Consider the following 16,137-nt stretch of genomic DNA (forward strand, 5'->3'; position numbering starts at 1 on the left):
GACATCGTGATTTCCCATAACTGAATAAATACCACACATAGCAACACAAAACTGCTTTGCTAGCTCAATCATGTTGTAACTAAGATATCCGCTGGAAAAAATATTTTATTCACGGACCGTTTATTGAGTTATTACCTTATTTTTATACAGTCTATGGTTATTACAGACACCGCTAAAGGCTAACGTTAACAGCTAACGGTTAGCCCAGCTAATCTACGATAACCATATTATTGATTACAAATCGTGCACACAGAAATAGTAACGTTTGTTCAGTCATTGTGTTTATAGACTTAACAAACATCAGATTAGTCTACATGGTGATATAGTGATGTGAAAAATGTGACATATAGCTAAACTCTGCTGGTTTTCTACCCGAAGTATTTGTAAACAACATGGCGATTCCTTGGGGGCACTGCTGGAAGTGAAGGGGTTGAGCGATCCCCGAGGCCCCTGCACTTCCATTAGTCGAAAAACTCCGGGCTGTGCCTCCAGAGGTAAAGGAAGGGGAAAAAAATTGTTTGTTTTTTTTGTTTTTTTACCGATGGATTTCCAGATTTCTTGTAATGTTACTCAGTGCATGAGCTGATGACGTGAATCAATCAACACACCTTAAATTTCAATATGACAACTTTGACCATTACTTTAGTTTTTATTGTCTCTCTTGGATGACATACACTTTTGGTAATGAGTGGAGAGAAAAAAAAGCGTTGCAGAGCGTCGTTCCTGTGGGCTCTGGTAACACTAAACCCCTGAGCTTGCCCGAGAAGGACTAAATGCACAAACCCACTATTTCTTAATATCCCATGGAGAGAGAGTCTCACTGCAGCCTGTTCTATTTTGTTCTGAAAATGTCGGCGTGCAGCCTCGTTCCGTGGATGATGAATGAGGTGCAGATTGATAAAAGAGGAAATGCAGTGAGTGCTGGACGGAGCAGTGAGTGACAACAACCCCACCCACATTTAAGAGTACTGTTTGTGGTGGAAATGCTAAGTGGACCTAGGGTCTAGGTACCAAGCCTGAAGGGTTACTTTTGGTTCCAAAGGTACCATACTGCAAGTATTTGATGGAAACGGGGCTTTAGGGATTGTGCGTCAACTTGCGCTTGGTTCAGGCATTGTGTTATGAAATGATTCTGTGCCCCCTGAGAAAATCAAACCTGTTCCGAAAATTTTAATGATGGACCTTAAGTTTGACCAACCTGGAGGCTTGCTTAAAATGTAACTGTCTGACTGCTTGGGTCTCTTACCCTATCAGACTTTTTTTTTTCTTAACAATGTCACTGTATTTCCAGATCTTAACCACAAATTTAGTGTATACGATGTCATGATGACCCAGTGGAATGATAGCCTAAACTACAAAATCAACCAGCTGCCAGTTAAAACAACCCAATTCACACGTTGCTTTGTACAACGCCCATGTTTCCTTATTGTGTCTTCCTCATTTTCTTTTGTGCTAACACACCTTGTGACTGCAAAACTTCTTGGAAGCCAACTCAGAATCAATCCCTAATTGTAACTGCACTTCAACACTACGATGACGCAACCAAACATTCACTGTGATGGATCACCAACCTCAAGCAAGTTTCTGCAAGTTGATTTTCATGACATACTGAAATGAAGTGAAATCAATGGCCGCCTAAGTGTTAAGCTGTATTTGTTTTGCTGCATGAATCATTGTTGCCTTTTCCTCCTCTTTTCAGATGCACTCTTGTGATTTATAGCAGATATTGTTCCTGTAAATAACACTGTCACACTTTACTTAAGTGGCTTCCAGTCCTCTTTATTTCAATTTTAAAGACAGGAGGCTGTATTTCTTAAATTCCCACTGCCTATAAGGGGAAGCCCAGAGGGTAGGAAATCCATCTCAACATGTTTGCTTTGGGAAACAGTCAGCAGTAATGTCAAATACTCACGTGTGCTACATAATGAGCTGAAACGTAAAAGTGTCCACTTACAACGATTACACCACAACACAGACACATTCACAAGAAATCAAGTTCGATGCTTGTTGTTTTCCCAGCGTCATGAAGTTTGGAGTGAACTTTTGCCAGACACTGACTTTGCTCTCTCCTCCTTGTTCTTTGCCTTGTTGGTCTTTGTCAGCGTGTCAGAATAATGAGGGCAAGAGAAACGCTGCGTTCAGGCCAGAGCAGGGACAGCCTGCTCGGTGCCCGCATGAATATTCAGTCCTGCATATGGCGCCGTGCATAAGGATCTGCATTCACTTAAAGGCCCTAATTAGGACGCTTGATTTGAAAAGAAGTGGCTGCGGTTGCTGTCAAAGAGCCTCTTGAGCTTAGTTAGGAGTTTTTCTTCGCTCGAAAGGAACAGGAAGGGCGAGAGAGGGAGAAGGTGGACCTCCTCTGGAAGTGGATTATCTAAGTGTGGACTGACCTGTAAAAATAAAACACTGAGGCTTTTATTTGGGAGGGAGAGAGAATGTCATGTCACATCATGTCATGGATCACTGAGCTTAAAGCACTGACTCTTTTTAAAGGGTAATACTGCTGTTTTTTAAGCCGGTGTCAACGGTTCACGTTCACCTCTCGAGAGTCGGCATGGTTACAGATATCAGAGCAGTTTTTTCCTGTTTCTGCGAAAGCTATTTTTAACTCTTGATCAGGATGACAAACAACATCCACAGAGCGAGACAATCAATCACAGTAAACACGGCAAATCTCTCTGCTTCATCCTTTTTTCATCAGTGTTTTCATTTCAGCCCAATTACAGAGTAGGGACAAAATAATTTGGAACATATCACAATGTAATGTAATCCAAACACCACTATGCACAAAATTACACGCTGAGAACAGACTCAAATCAACACCTGTTAGATAAGAAAAACAGATTCGGTATAAGCTTCACAGTGAGTTTATCCCTGGGTATTTGTTGTATTAGGGACTCATGCTCATGCACATGAACTCAGCTTCTGTCAGTCACATTGAAATGGAAGCCTAATACAGGAAATCATTTGTAAAGGAAATGTTGCCTTGTGGTTTTTATTGTCATTTTTATCAGTTGTCTTTGCCAGAAGATAGTCGACAATTACAGCTTGTGAATTCTATCTTTCAAAAGACTCACAATGTCACGTGCTTGCTTTAAAATGTCTTCTTAAGCCAAATGTTGCTATTTAACAAATCCATATGAATCACACAGGCCTAGGTGACACTGAAAACATAGTCTTAGGGCCATTCCCTTTTCCCTTAATCTTACCCCTTGGTTTGGGGTAGGGAATTTTACCTACGAACTGGGACGCCTCCATGCAAATTAGCGTAACAGACGTGTTCACCTATGTCACGCGTATAGTCGACGTAGGCTTCTTGCACTCATTTCCAAAATGCCGGCTCCAGTGGTTGTATTGCCCATTTCGTTGGCTGTCTTCATCCTCCTTCGTTTAACAAATCAACGGAGAAGAAATGCAGCAAACTCGCCTGGCTGGATAGTTTCGCAATGCATCCTGGGAAATTCAATCTTCCCCTCAGTTGAGATGGGTTCGTAAGAGTGCATTGCACGGCCCTTGAGATTAAGTTGGGATTTTAAGGGCTGAAAAGCACTTCCCTAAAGTTTGGGACACCCTAGCCCTTCGCGGGAATGTGCAAAAACAAGGGCTAGGGCCAATTTTGAGGGGAAGTGTGAGTATTGGGACCGACCCTTAGTCCCACCTTTGCTGCGAATGTGGTTACAACTAATTAATTAAAAGCACACATCCACACCTGACTCAAAATATTACCCACAGTGCAATACAAATCAGTGTTGTATAGGCTTCAATGTTAACAGGAAATGATGAAGGACCTGCAGCTGCTCCACTCTCTGTGGCTGCTGTGGGGCCATATGGTCCACGATGCTTTGCTATTGTGTTGACTGTTGTTGTATGGCATGTAATGCTAATGCTACTTTCTTACACTGACTAATATATGGTATACAATGCAATGCAAATATGCTCCAAGCCAGTCTGACTGCCTTCAATTTAAACAACTTCCGGTATTAACTAAATCGTTCTGAAACTGCACTCACCTTTCTTTTGAAAGAAATCAGTTAAAAGCTGTTTTACCTCCCCCTGCTTTCCCTTCCTTTCTTTTCTTTTTGAAACCCTCATTTTCATTTTTTGGGGAATGACATCGTGACAGTCCTGCTCCAGCAGCAACAGAAGCAGTCAGTCACTTACTCACTCTGCTTTAGCTGCATTTAGAGAAGAATCCAAGTGCGGGGGCAGACATTTTGTGCATGTTGTAGGAGGTTAGAGGGGCCTAAGAGAGCCTTAACTTTTTTTTTAACACAAAGTTCACTCTCACGACCTTTTTATTCAGCCACTATTTTATTTAGTAATGGTACTAAATACTAAGAAATAAAAACCTGCAAACAAAACTGTACTTTTTATTCCAGGCTTGTTGAGGGCCCCCCTTCCATTTGGGTCCTTTCCCCCCCAGTACAACTCCCATGTGTAGCTCCTTGACCCGTCTCTGCCTTTCCAGCAGCTTTTGCACCACCAAACATAGGTGTTTTAAGCCAAACCATGATCTTTCTCTAACCATTACCAAGTGAGTTTTGTGCCTAAACCGAACCACACGCTCACCGCAGCGTTGTTTAGAAGAGTAGAGTTTCAAAGTATCCACTTTAAACTAATGTACAAATGGAACGTATCCATGGTTTGCAGAAACATCCAATGCCAACAATTTACTTGGAGATGGGGTTAAATAAACACATAAAGGTGAAAAAAGGGAATCAAAAACAGCACTGCGTTTAAGAAACGCAAGTGGATATGTTGACTGGTGTGGGCGTGTTTCAGGCACGTTTCACAAAGGATTGTCGCTTACAAAGAGCCCTGAAGGGTTCTAGCACGCTCATGCATGGGTCACAAGTCTGGCATTTGTTTTCATTGGTGAAAATGTGTAAAATGAGTCTTAATGTCGTAAATCACAGCTTGCGTGTTGCCATATTTGCAAAACAGGCCCCTGCAGGTTGGTGAAATTCTTATTAGTTGCTACAACATTGCACAACAGTGTATAACGCTATGAATGAGGGAAGTTATTGTCGTGACAACAATTTTATCTTAACAACTGTGAGGAAAAGCCTCTGCATCTGCAACACAGTGGCCTAATTGAAATGAATGAGGGTGCTGTGTGGAGACAGCTGTACTCACTCACCCTTTAAGAGGGTTTTCAGTAAGAGTTATAAATTTGGAGTGAGGTGAGAGTATTTTATATACAAAGAGAATCAAAAACAATTACAGTAGTAATAAATACATTACAGATTGTCCAATATATGCCAACAACAGTAGCATATAAAAATATTATCACCAAGAAAACAGCTAAATACTGCAGAGAAGTCAAATGTAGACACAAGACCCTGTTGCAAATGCATCACAGTGGACTGGGGGAAATGTTAACTAGATACAGACAGAATTAAATGTGCGTTTCTAAACAACATTTGTAGTCCCCTTCGGTCATGCATTCTCATGTTTTACACAATTGTTTGACCCTTGTGTCTGTGCAGAGTTAAGTCTGTCCCACAAGTGTAGTCAGTGCTCCGATCATGGATTTTAAATTCTTGACCACATCCTGACTCTGAGGTCGCCTCTTCCGCAGGAGCCAACCTGTCACGGCCGGCACTCAGGATGAGTTAAAGTTTTGTCCTGCTGTAAATATTGGGCAACCCACTAAATAGCTATTTGGTGGTTTGAGGCCATCTCTTCCCTTACGGACGTATCTCTTTCCTGCTGATATATGGGCAGTATCTCTGTGTCATCATTCATCACAGTCACTGCTGCTGAGGACAAAGACAACCAAGAAGTTTTTTTGGAGTTGTGTAAGAAGAACTCTTGAGTCCAAGACTAGTTAGGACTGCGCCAACTTTTTTCCTCTCCAGTTTTCCGTTTTAAAGCTTGGCGAAGAAGTTATAGCCACTTAATGCCTGTTTTTAATCTGTGTAATTAGTGTATAATATGGAATTAATTCTTAGTCTGCTACAGTACTGCATTACACATGGGTTGTTTTAACTTCTCTGCAATGTGAATAAATGTCACCTTTGTGTTTCTGTTGCTGAACACTTGCTGAAAGTTGTCTGCAGTGGCTGTGTAGTGTGCAAAACTTCAGCCTTTACATAATCGTTTTAGCTCCTACGCTCAGTATAGCCAGATGGCAGTTTAGACCGAGTCGCATGTTGTAAAAAAAAATAAGAGATCATATACTTTATGAGGCTTTTCCTTTGGGCTCTTTCTTCAAAACCCATATAAAAGAACATCAGTTTAAACAGATTTTTACCCACATATTACGTCCCCACAGACCCGGACATCATGCTATTACTGTACATCCTGCTACAAGTAACGTCTGATCACCATAGGAAAAATCTCTATATGATTCTGTTGAGAGAAAATGTCTTTGACCATGATGTGATGCCTGTTGGGTCTATGGACGTGACCTCTCTTTTGCTGTTTAAATACAAAGTGTTAGCAAAATGGAGCTAACAACTCTGCCCACCAGGCCTGAGCCCCCGTGCTGCAGTGACTCACCATGGACGGTTTATTTTTGACATTTTCTGTTGTGGACGGCAGCAAGGGGGAACTTGTGAATGAGTGTGACAGGGGCAAGAAACAACCAGTGCCAAAGGAAATATTGGTGGTCATTTACAGGGCCCAGAGTGTGTTAGATGCTGACCAGAAAATTAAGAAATTGCCCAGAGACGCCGAGCTGTAGCATGAAACACAAGCTGGCGGTCAAGACTTAACCAAAACGAGCTGACAGGGTGCACCAGCAGAAACGAGGCAGTATGCTGAAGTGAAATTCACCATAGATGGTTTATTTTTGTTTGAGTGTGTTGTAGACAGCAGTACAGAGACATTTCTCAATGTGTGTGACAAACGAGGGGTGGTGGCTTAAAAAGCGTCCTCACACATGAACAGTAAGGCAAATAGAAACAAGAAAGAAATACTGTAGTGTTTATAAGTGTTTATATGTTTTAAGTGTTTATATATGTCTGTCAAGACAGGGATGTAATAATATGTCATTCGTTTGCTTGAAATTGTTTGAGGTGGCTTAAAAAGCGTCCTCACACATGAACAGTAAGGCAAATAGAAACAAGAAAGAAATACTGTATAAGTGTTTATATATGTCTGTCAAGACAGGGATGTAATAATATGTCATTCGCTTGCTTGAAATTGTCCAAGTAGCTTAGCTGCCAACTGCAGGCAGCTAGGGAAGCTAAATAAAATAATTTTGTCTGACTGTGTTTTAAAAAGTTGTTGGGTATTATAACTGTATGGAAGCACTTCTTCTTTTTCCTCTTTCCTCTCAGCCTGCAGTCTAAGTATGTTCTGATTACTGTCCTTACCAATAAATTTGGCTAAATAGGCTCACGTAGCTTCAGTTTGTCGCTAGTTACTGTTACTGAGTTGCCCATTTCCAAGCCTGTTTTTCAAAAAACATGTTTCAGCTTGCTGTTTAACTGCAATAAATCATTGTTTCTTGCCAGCCAGCCACCATTGTCTTGAACTGACGTGTTCACATCACATTAACCATCAGCGGGTCTGTTTATTGAGCTGGTGCAGCGCAGTGCATTCTGATAGCTCTAAGTTTTCTCCCTCTTGAGCAAAAGCATTCTCTGTTTTCTCTGATTCTGTAGCACCATATTAAAAAGTATTTGCATCTTTCTACCACATAGACATCCTAGTTTTATTAAAAGGCCATCTTTCCAGCAGTGAAATACGTCTTTATGTCATATTAAGCACTTAGACAGCTGCTAAAAATGCTTCCAGCAACCTAGCAAAGCTAAACACATCCATCAGCCTGTATCATCTGCTGAGTATGTATGTGTGTTGTAACAGTACATGAATGGAGGGCAGAGGAAGATACCTGCGCACCAATGTAACAGGGCTAGAAAGTCACGAAAAGCTCCACAGGCTGAGATCAATGCAAAAATAGTCATTTTATTTAAGACACAAAAAAGGGTGCTCAAAGTGCAAAACACTGATAAAGAGTGAATAAAAACAGCAGCAAATGTTTCAGTCCCTGACTATCATCATGAGTGCTTCACAGAACAGACAGAGACACAGACAGATTGCTACCAGGTGTGATGAATCAATCAGCTGCTGCCACTAATTAGATGAGAGCAGCTCTGAGGAGCAGAGGCCTGACGACCACATCACAATCACCTGTCATGTACTATACTATTCACTACATCCTCAAACACCAGTGTATGATATCAGAACACAACTAAACACAGAATAATCAAAAAGAAAAATCAAATATGACAAAGCATGTCCGACAAGGCCATGCTGGTACATGCAGACGCCAATTAAAAGCAGGACAAATTTAATGTTTCAGTCAGGCTGTTTAGTTTTAAAAAGAAAGATCCATCTACTTTAACACTGCAGGGGGCGAAAGGGAGCAAAGCATCGTATTTCTCTGTTGTCTCTGGTTCTGTAGCACCACATTCAAAAGTTTCTACTGCACAGACATCCTAGTTTTATTAAAAGGCCATGTTTCCAGCAGCGATATACTTCTTTAAATCCTATTAAGTACTTAAATGGCTGCACAAGATGCTGCCAGCAACCTTGCAAAGCTTGTAACATTCATTAGCCTATATCATCTGCTGAGTTTCCATTCTCAAGTTATTGTGTGTTGTAACAGTACATAAATACTGCATTTTTTGGTCTGTATTCAGAGTATGTTCCAAACACTCATGTTTTTACCATTAAATATGACTAAATACACAGCCTGTGTTTACTGTCAGGATGTTGTTAAGCACTGTTGGGCGTTGAGCTTTGTTGCACGCAACAGTGAGCAGGACAAAGTTGAAAATCCAAATGCAATAGCAGCTCTGTATGAACCCACATTAAGCTACAGGGGTGGTTTGACAATTTGGGCAGCAGTAGCTCAGTCTGTGCGAACTTGACCTGGGAACCTCAGGGTCACAGGTTCAAGTCCCCATACAAACCAAGTGTGGACTAGTAGCTGGAGAGGTGCCAGTTTGCCTCCTGGGCACTGCTTAGCAAGGCACGGAGGACCCAACTGCTTAGAGTGCCTGACCATAGGCAGCCCCCTCCTTGCATGTGTACAGGTCCTGTTTGTGCAAGTGTGTGTGTATTTGGGCCTGTGTGTATGTAACATGTAAAATAACACCTGATTAATGAAGTATGTCTTCTACATCTTCAATTTTCTGTGGACATTTTCATACTTTCCTGTGAAACTGTTTATCGTCAGCTGTGAATTCAAGCTGCTGTCTCAGACAAGGAGCAAGCTACAAACTCTTCAGACCAACCCGGCCTCACTCTGAAGTTGTCGGAATCCGGTGCTTGGGCAGTGACTTGCGGTGTAAGACACTGACAAAAAAAGCCATCCTTTAATGTCAGCATGATATGCAGCCGGTTGCTGTTATAGGGGGAAATGCGGCGGGACAAGAGTGAAAGTTAAGATGGTGACAGTCTAATTAGGGTGGGTAGGAGTTGTGGTTGATGGGTCCAATAAACACCAACCTTCACCCAGGAGAGCAGTGGTCGCGTCCCCAAAGATTATAAAGCCAAACCCTATTTTGTCCTGAACCGAACCACAAGATTTTGTTGTAGGAAGCGCTGTTGTACTGACGTAGTGCTTTTATTTTGAAAGACACTGTATGTAAACGGTAAATTTCCTGTGAAAACGGAAGTGTATTTTGAAAGCACAACCAACACACCTAAGGTACCTTGCACTTCGTATCTGGACGTGGAAGGTCCATGACCAAACGTCGATGTGTGACGGGGTCTGAGTGAGACTGTGTTGTTCAGACCCACCTGTCAAGCTTACAGGAGGTGTGTGTTCTGTATTAAAAACATACGTTCCTGGAGGAGGGTTCCTGTAATTAAGGGAACAGCTCTCTGGAGCTCTGGGAAAAGCTAATCCTAATGTCAGTCATAAATTTGTTGGTTTATCACAGAGCTCTTGTACATCCTGTAGATCACTGTGTAAACACAGCCAGTGGTGGGGCAGCTGTGCTCCAACTGCAGATGCCCTACTCCTCCCCCCAAAAAATTGAGAGTTTTTAACGATGCTGAGAATCCAAAATACCTACACAAACTCCATAATCCAAGTAAACAAAGGTATGACTGTCCTGCTTACAGGAACGAGGGGCCCCGCTGAGAAACGCTAAACCATTTAATTGAGGCATTTGATTTAGGCTGATGATCAACACGTCCATATGGGGGCTTAATGGATTCACTTATAATCAAGCGAGCTTACCACTGAAAACAAAGAGCCTCTCAGTTGGAAAGCCTTCACTGTGCTTATGTAATGTGAGTCCTGTTGATACAAAAACCTTCTCTGTGACTGGATACTAATGATATCTGAGCCTTGGGCTTAATCCAGTATGACTAGTCCTGCATGTAGAGCCTGGAGCATGATGAAGTGACTGCTTACACACACACACACACACACACACACATAGAGAGAGGTCTGTTTAAGCACTGTAATAGATCTGCTTTAAGGCTTATTACACTGATCTTGGAATTACTATATAAATCCACTTTACCGATTTTTACAACCGTCTTTTAGACTTGTAGTAAATTTACTGTAATTCTAATCTTAATATTTTGACTCCTCCTTTGTTCCAAAAATCTACAATTCTGCAAAGAAATTATAAAAATAATTAACATGAATTCAGACAGTCCCTTTTCCATTACTTCAACACCTTGCAGTTTTGTCAGATCACCACTTTAGTTCCCCAAAAGTGGTCAAATTGGAAATATGGATGCAGACATAACCAAAGACAGCTACACATGAAATAATCCAATTAAGACCCAGGTGTTAAGAGTCTGAAATAAAATAAAATCCCATCTAAATTTCAACAGGGCTGCAACTAATAGTTATTTTAATTATAATTTAATCTGCCAATTATTGGTGAGAAGAAAATCCCATCGCATTATCCCACATCTAAGTCGATGTCTTGAAAGTACTGGTTCAGAGATATTCAATTATAAAGACTTAAACTAGAGAAAAAATCCAGTCCCCAGAATAGATAACCTCTTTTACTGCCTCTTCACGGCGGGAATTACCTGCCATTATGCTTCCTCACTGTTCCTAAAAGTACAATCACGGGATAGGGCCTTTAACCGACATCAGAGGTAGTAACAGCGTCCAAACAATGTCCGTAAAAGTGGGACAGCTAGCAGGACGAGATGACGGGCGGCACAGGTGTGACGTTTTGGGAATGTGTTATGAATGCAACCCACTGCAAGAGATTTAAAAAGTAGTTAGTAGTAGTTAGCAGCTACTCAAAGAAGGAGAGCCAGGTCTGATAATATCTGCATATCGGGAAAACAATGAGGTTGGGAGCTTCTTACCCTCCGAGCAGGGACGAGATCAGCCGCCATATAACAGAGATGGTAAATGATTGTTTTTGTCATGGTAATGCAGTTGTTATTGTTTATAAAGCCCTGCTGACATGTATGTTATATGTCACACTAGAGGCTGACACTGTTGTGTTAAATGTCACGACCCTCACGCTTCTTTTGCTTCAATGTTGTTTGTTGTTTGTTCGTGGACACTTTTTTGTGCCATCTAGTGGTAGTAAGAGCACAACACACAAATCTATGTAAAAACAAGATGGCAGCCATCTCTTCCAAGTCAGTCTGCAGCCGACCCCGACACAAAAGTGGACAAAACCTGATCACGTTTAATGCTTGAAACTTGTTTTTTACTGATTTATAGTGTTTGTAGTTTGATATGGCAACAAATTTGACCAATTTTAGCAACAGTAACAAGATAAGATGCTGCTAATTAGGAAGTACTCGTTTGAGGACATTGAGACTTAATTATTGTTGAAAATGTTTATTTATGGTACTTATTGGATCCTACTGATCCCAAATAGTCCATGTCATTGGTTCGACAGCCCATTAGTCCGACTGTCCGCGGTGCTGAACGGCTCGCGGCGGGCGTATGGTGCGCCGCGACCGGCTTGAGGTGGAGCAGGCTCACGGCTTATGTGTTTGTCACTTTCTTTTTCATTTTAAAAATTAAAAGTGCATACCAAACAAGTTTCAGGAGGATACTGTATGTTGAATCTTTACATTTTAGTTTTATGTTGTGACAGCGCTATGGGTAACATAAATACCTGGTGGTTGCTACAAACATATTGGGACGCATTCAGTTTTGCTGGTCTTAAACAGCGGTCTGTTGCTATCTGCTGCTTGTAGCAACATTCTGGTGACAGGGCTCAGAGAAAAGCAACAAATCCTGGCATATTAGAAGCTGGAGACATGGAGTTTTCGCTTGAAAAGTGGCTTCTATGATTAATAGTTTACTGATTAGTTGATTGGTTAATTAATTAATTAATCATTTCAGCTCTAGGCTTCAGTAATTAAAATTTCCCTGGAAGTTTGAGGTATGATGGAAAATTTTAAAAATGTATATTCCTACTGGAATACTGGAAGTAATTGCTTATTATGAAATGTTTTTATGTTAAACATTACAGATATTTCCAAACATTATTAAACACTGTTTGTTCACTTTCCTTTTAATTTTCTGACTTTTTTTTCCTTGTTCTTGCTGTTTTTAATTGGATGAACTTGATTTTATTTTCCTTTTAATATTGTTTGTTTCAATAAAAATGCTTTTTTTTATCATTAGTATTATTATAATTTTGCTAAATATTTGCAATGAAACAGCCTACTAGATAGCACACTCAGCATTTTGTGTACGGGGGTCTTTCTTTGGCGTTTTCCTCTTCCTCCTTGTCCTGTCGTATGTGTTAAACTATGTGAAAGATAATTTAGACACTGTGATAGCCTATACTGAGATATCCAGAATAAACTTCATGCCCCACCCACATGTAAAGAGACTTGCAAATGCTTATTTTACCAGGTGTATTTATGTATTTCACGATACACTATAAATCCTTTCCCCTGCTACTCAGCTGCGGAGCCACCAGCTGCCCTTGAGCTATAACTCTCATCTCCACACAGACAAGACTTTATAAGGCAGTGTTATCCTAAAAGCGAAATATTTGGACCTAAAAGAGCCTCGCAGAAATCTGTTTATCACTGGAGTGCTGCACTGACACTGTTTACTGAAAACCACAGCAGCACTGAGCAGCTTATGGGAAAAAAAAACAAGGTTAATAAGTGTGTTTAGGGAACCACCAAAGAAGATGTTCTGCATATTTCCAGCACCGCTTCTGTACACACTCTTAAACTAATTTCATTTATTTTATTTTTTTGCCAATCTCGGAATCAGTTTATCTTTATCCACCTCCTCTTGTCTTTGGATACCCTTCTCTCCTCCAGCGTGCTTCATCTCCTTGGAGGCGGAGCCGAGCCGCCGGTAAAGCTGGTTAGAGTCGGTGTCGTTGACAGAATCAGGATGTCTCCTCCCAGAGGGATGCAGGGAGTTTTCAAGCTGGGACAGAGACTAAGGAGGGCTGCAGGTCTCGCATTAACAACGCCGTACAAGCACACACATACAGACACACATATTTGTCCCATATGCTCATCACTATTCATCACTAGTCATCTGCATGTCCTCATAAGCCAACAGGGGGTGGAGAGACGCAGGAAGGGGGAGAGTGAAAGAAAAATGAGGTGAACTGAGAGAACAAGGAGGGATAAAACAAAGTCTATCCTTCAAGTTTTAAAGTCACAGGGATTTTGATGTTTTTTCTGCTCCTGTTATTAATACATTTCTGATTGGACCAGCATGTCCATGCAGATCATAACACAGATTCATAGATGTAAAAATGCTTCCTTTATTTTCCTCAGCCATCTGGATTCTTCGAAATGAATATATTTTAGGAAGTAAAGGGGATGTGATTTTTGAATAAAAGGGAATCACATGGTTTTGTTTATAGCATTTATTAGCTACACTTGTGACATCTTGGTCTTTTGGTTAGTTACTTTGATCCTGAGTGAAATATCTATTGGATTAATTACCATCAAAATAAAAACAGACATTTATGGCCCCCAGAGGATGAGTTTGGGGATTCCCTGTCTTTTCCTCTTGCACCACATTAGGAAACATTAGCCTATTAATGTCGTCATTGTGATCATGTTTGCTTGACAACCTCATGCACTTCACCACCAGCCTTTAGACTTTAACTTTTATCCATCTGTTTTCCTTTACAGTGAGCATCACAGCCTCACACAGCAGCTAACCTGGCTGTAGATGCATACTTTTGTTGCAGAACATACTGTTGTAAAATACACTAAGCTTGCCCCTATTTATTTTTCATGGGACGGGAGCAAGTTGCTCCTTTAGGCACTGTGTTCTATGTTTGATCCTACACACCTGCAGAGTGTTGACACATGTTTACTCTCCAAGAAAAACAGCAATTTCATCACATTCAGGCCCTGGCGCTACACACACACCTCTCAGCTAGTCGGGCTACACAATGTGGTCCGTGGGGCTTTACTTGCTGCACTGTAGATGTAGTTTGTGATTCTGTTGGATTGTACTGAAGTGCATTATAGTACTGTGAGGTTTTTCTCATATGTTCTCTCAACCCGTTCTCTGTTTTTGACTATGTCAGATACCGGGGCTTTGTCACGCCCCTCAGCTTTTGAAGGCCGTTTCCATGCATTATTCATATGTACACCTATGAAAAGTAACGCACCACAATACATATATATCCCATTTAATCCTGAGCCAGTATTTTGTGCATAACTCACATAATCCAGAAGGCTGTGATTGTGTTAGGAGGCAGGCTGGGGTTGGGATTGGTCACAAAACATAGGACTTTCCTCCAGGAGGTCACTCTTCAGCACTATGTTAAACCAAGTAAACTCTGAGTTGTTTTAAGGCACACTTTTTTTTCCTTAACCTAACCTACGTTATGTTAAGTATGTCAGGCCATTTGTGTTGCACTAATCCTGTAGATATCATACAAACCGTTGTATGAGGATATGCTGGCATTTGATGTATTGCGCAAGGCATCCTTTAGCCTCTGTATGTGATGCCCAGCTGTCTCCTGGGTAAAACACGTAACACAAGGTCAGCATTCAATGGTTGCTGTTGGATCGAGTCAACAAATGTGCTTGGTTAGATTTAGAAAAAAGATTATGGTTAGGGTTAAAATAAGTATGCTAGTTATGAAGCTCAGTGTAAGTTCAATCAGGAAGACTTTTTTATGCTATATCCATTCACAATTCTCTCTCTATCCCACTCCCAACACTTCCACCAATCAGCTGAATGTGAGTGTTCCCTTTCCTAGTTAGCCAATTAAACTTTGGCACAATCTCCTTCAGCCATTCATGTTGCTGCCAAACTCTAAATTGGAGTTAAGACGGAATCATCGCACCCTCCTCCACACCAGTCACCTCCAGTCACCTTTTCCAGAGCCCAGGACGAGCTCATCAAAGCCCATTCCTCTTCACATCCAGATCCTCAGCTTCCTCTTCATCTCATCTCTAGTCTAGACTCTTCAGTGGGGGATCCCTAATCTACCACGTCTTTACCACCCTCCTGGAGTAGATGACATCACGATGGGTTCTAATCACCAAAGACTTTTCACATTTTTCATATACTTATGTTCACATGTAAATAAATATTCTTTTCTCTCTCCTGATTGAAATGGGTTTAGGGTTAGTTCAAATAAACACAAGAAGTTTGTGCTCTAGAGAAAGGATCAGCACTCAGTGAATAACCTCCTAAGCCCTATGATAAGCTATTATGGCAAGGCTTAACTATACAGACCAGTGAGCAGTGATAACTAACATGTCTTTGGGGTCATGGGGGGGGGGGGGGACCTCCTTTCACCAGTGTTTCATCTAGTTGGTCCAACGACACCTCCAGGAGGCTAGACAGTGATATCTGTCATCCCAGAGACACTCCCCTAATGCCAGGTCTCACTGCTCCCCGCACCAACCCAACAACCTCCTTTACCTTACTTATACATGACTTTCTCAGCCCAAACAGCACTGCCACCTTCAACAAACCCAGGCTCTGTTTATGCGAGCTCCAGGTAGAGACAGTGCTGATACTACCTATCCTAGCATATTCACTATACCCTAGTTCAAACGCTACATATCATAACTCCAATATAAGCTAAAGTTAGATGTAATATCAGTCGTCATTTGATGTAAATACGTGACATAACTATGTAACCTAGGTTACCTTAAAATAAGTCAACACTGACTTGGTTACACAAGGGAGGGAAAGAACAGTCCTGTGTAAGTTTGAAA

This window comes from Epinephelus moara, chromosome 1 (genome assembly GCF_006386435.1).
Source record: "Epinephelus moara isolate mb chromosome 1, YSFRI_EMoa_1.0, whole genome shotgun sequence".
Lineage (NCBI taxonomy): Eukaryota > Metazoa > Chordata > Actinopteri > Perciformes > Serranidae > Epinephelus > Epinephelus moara.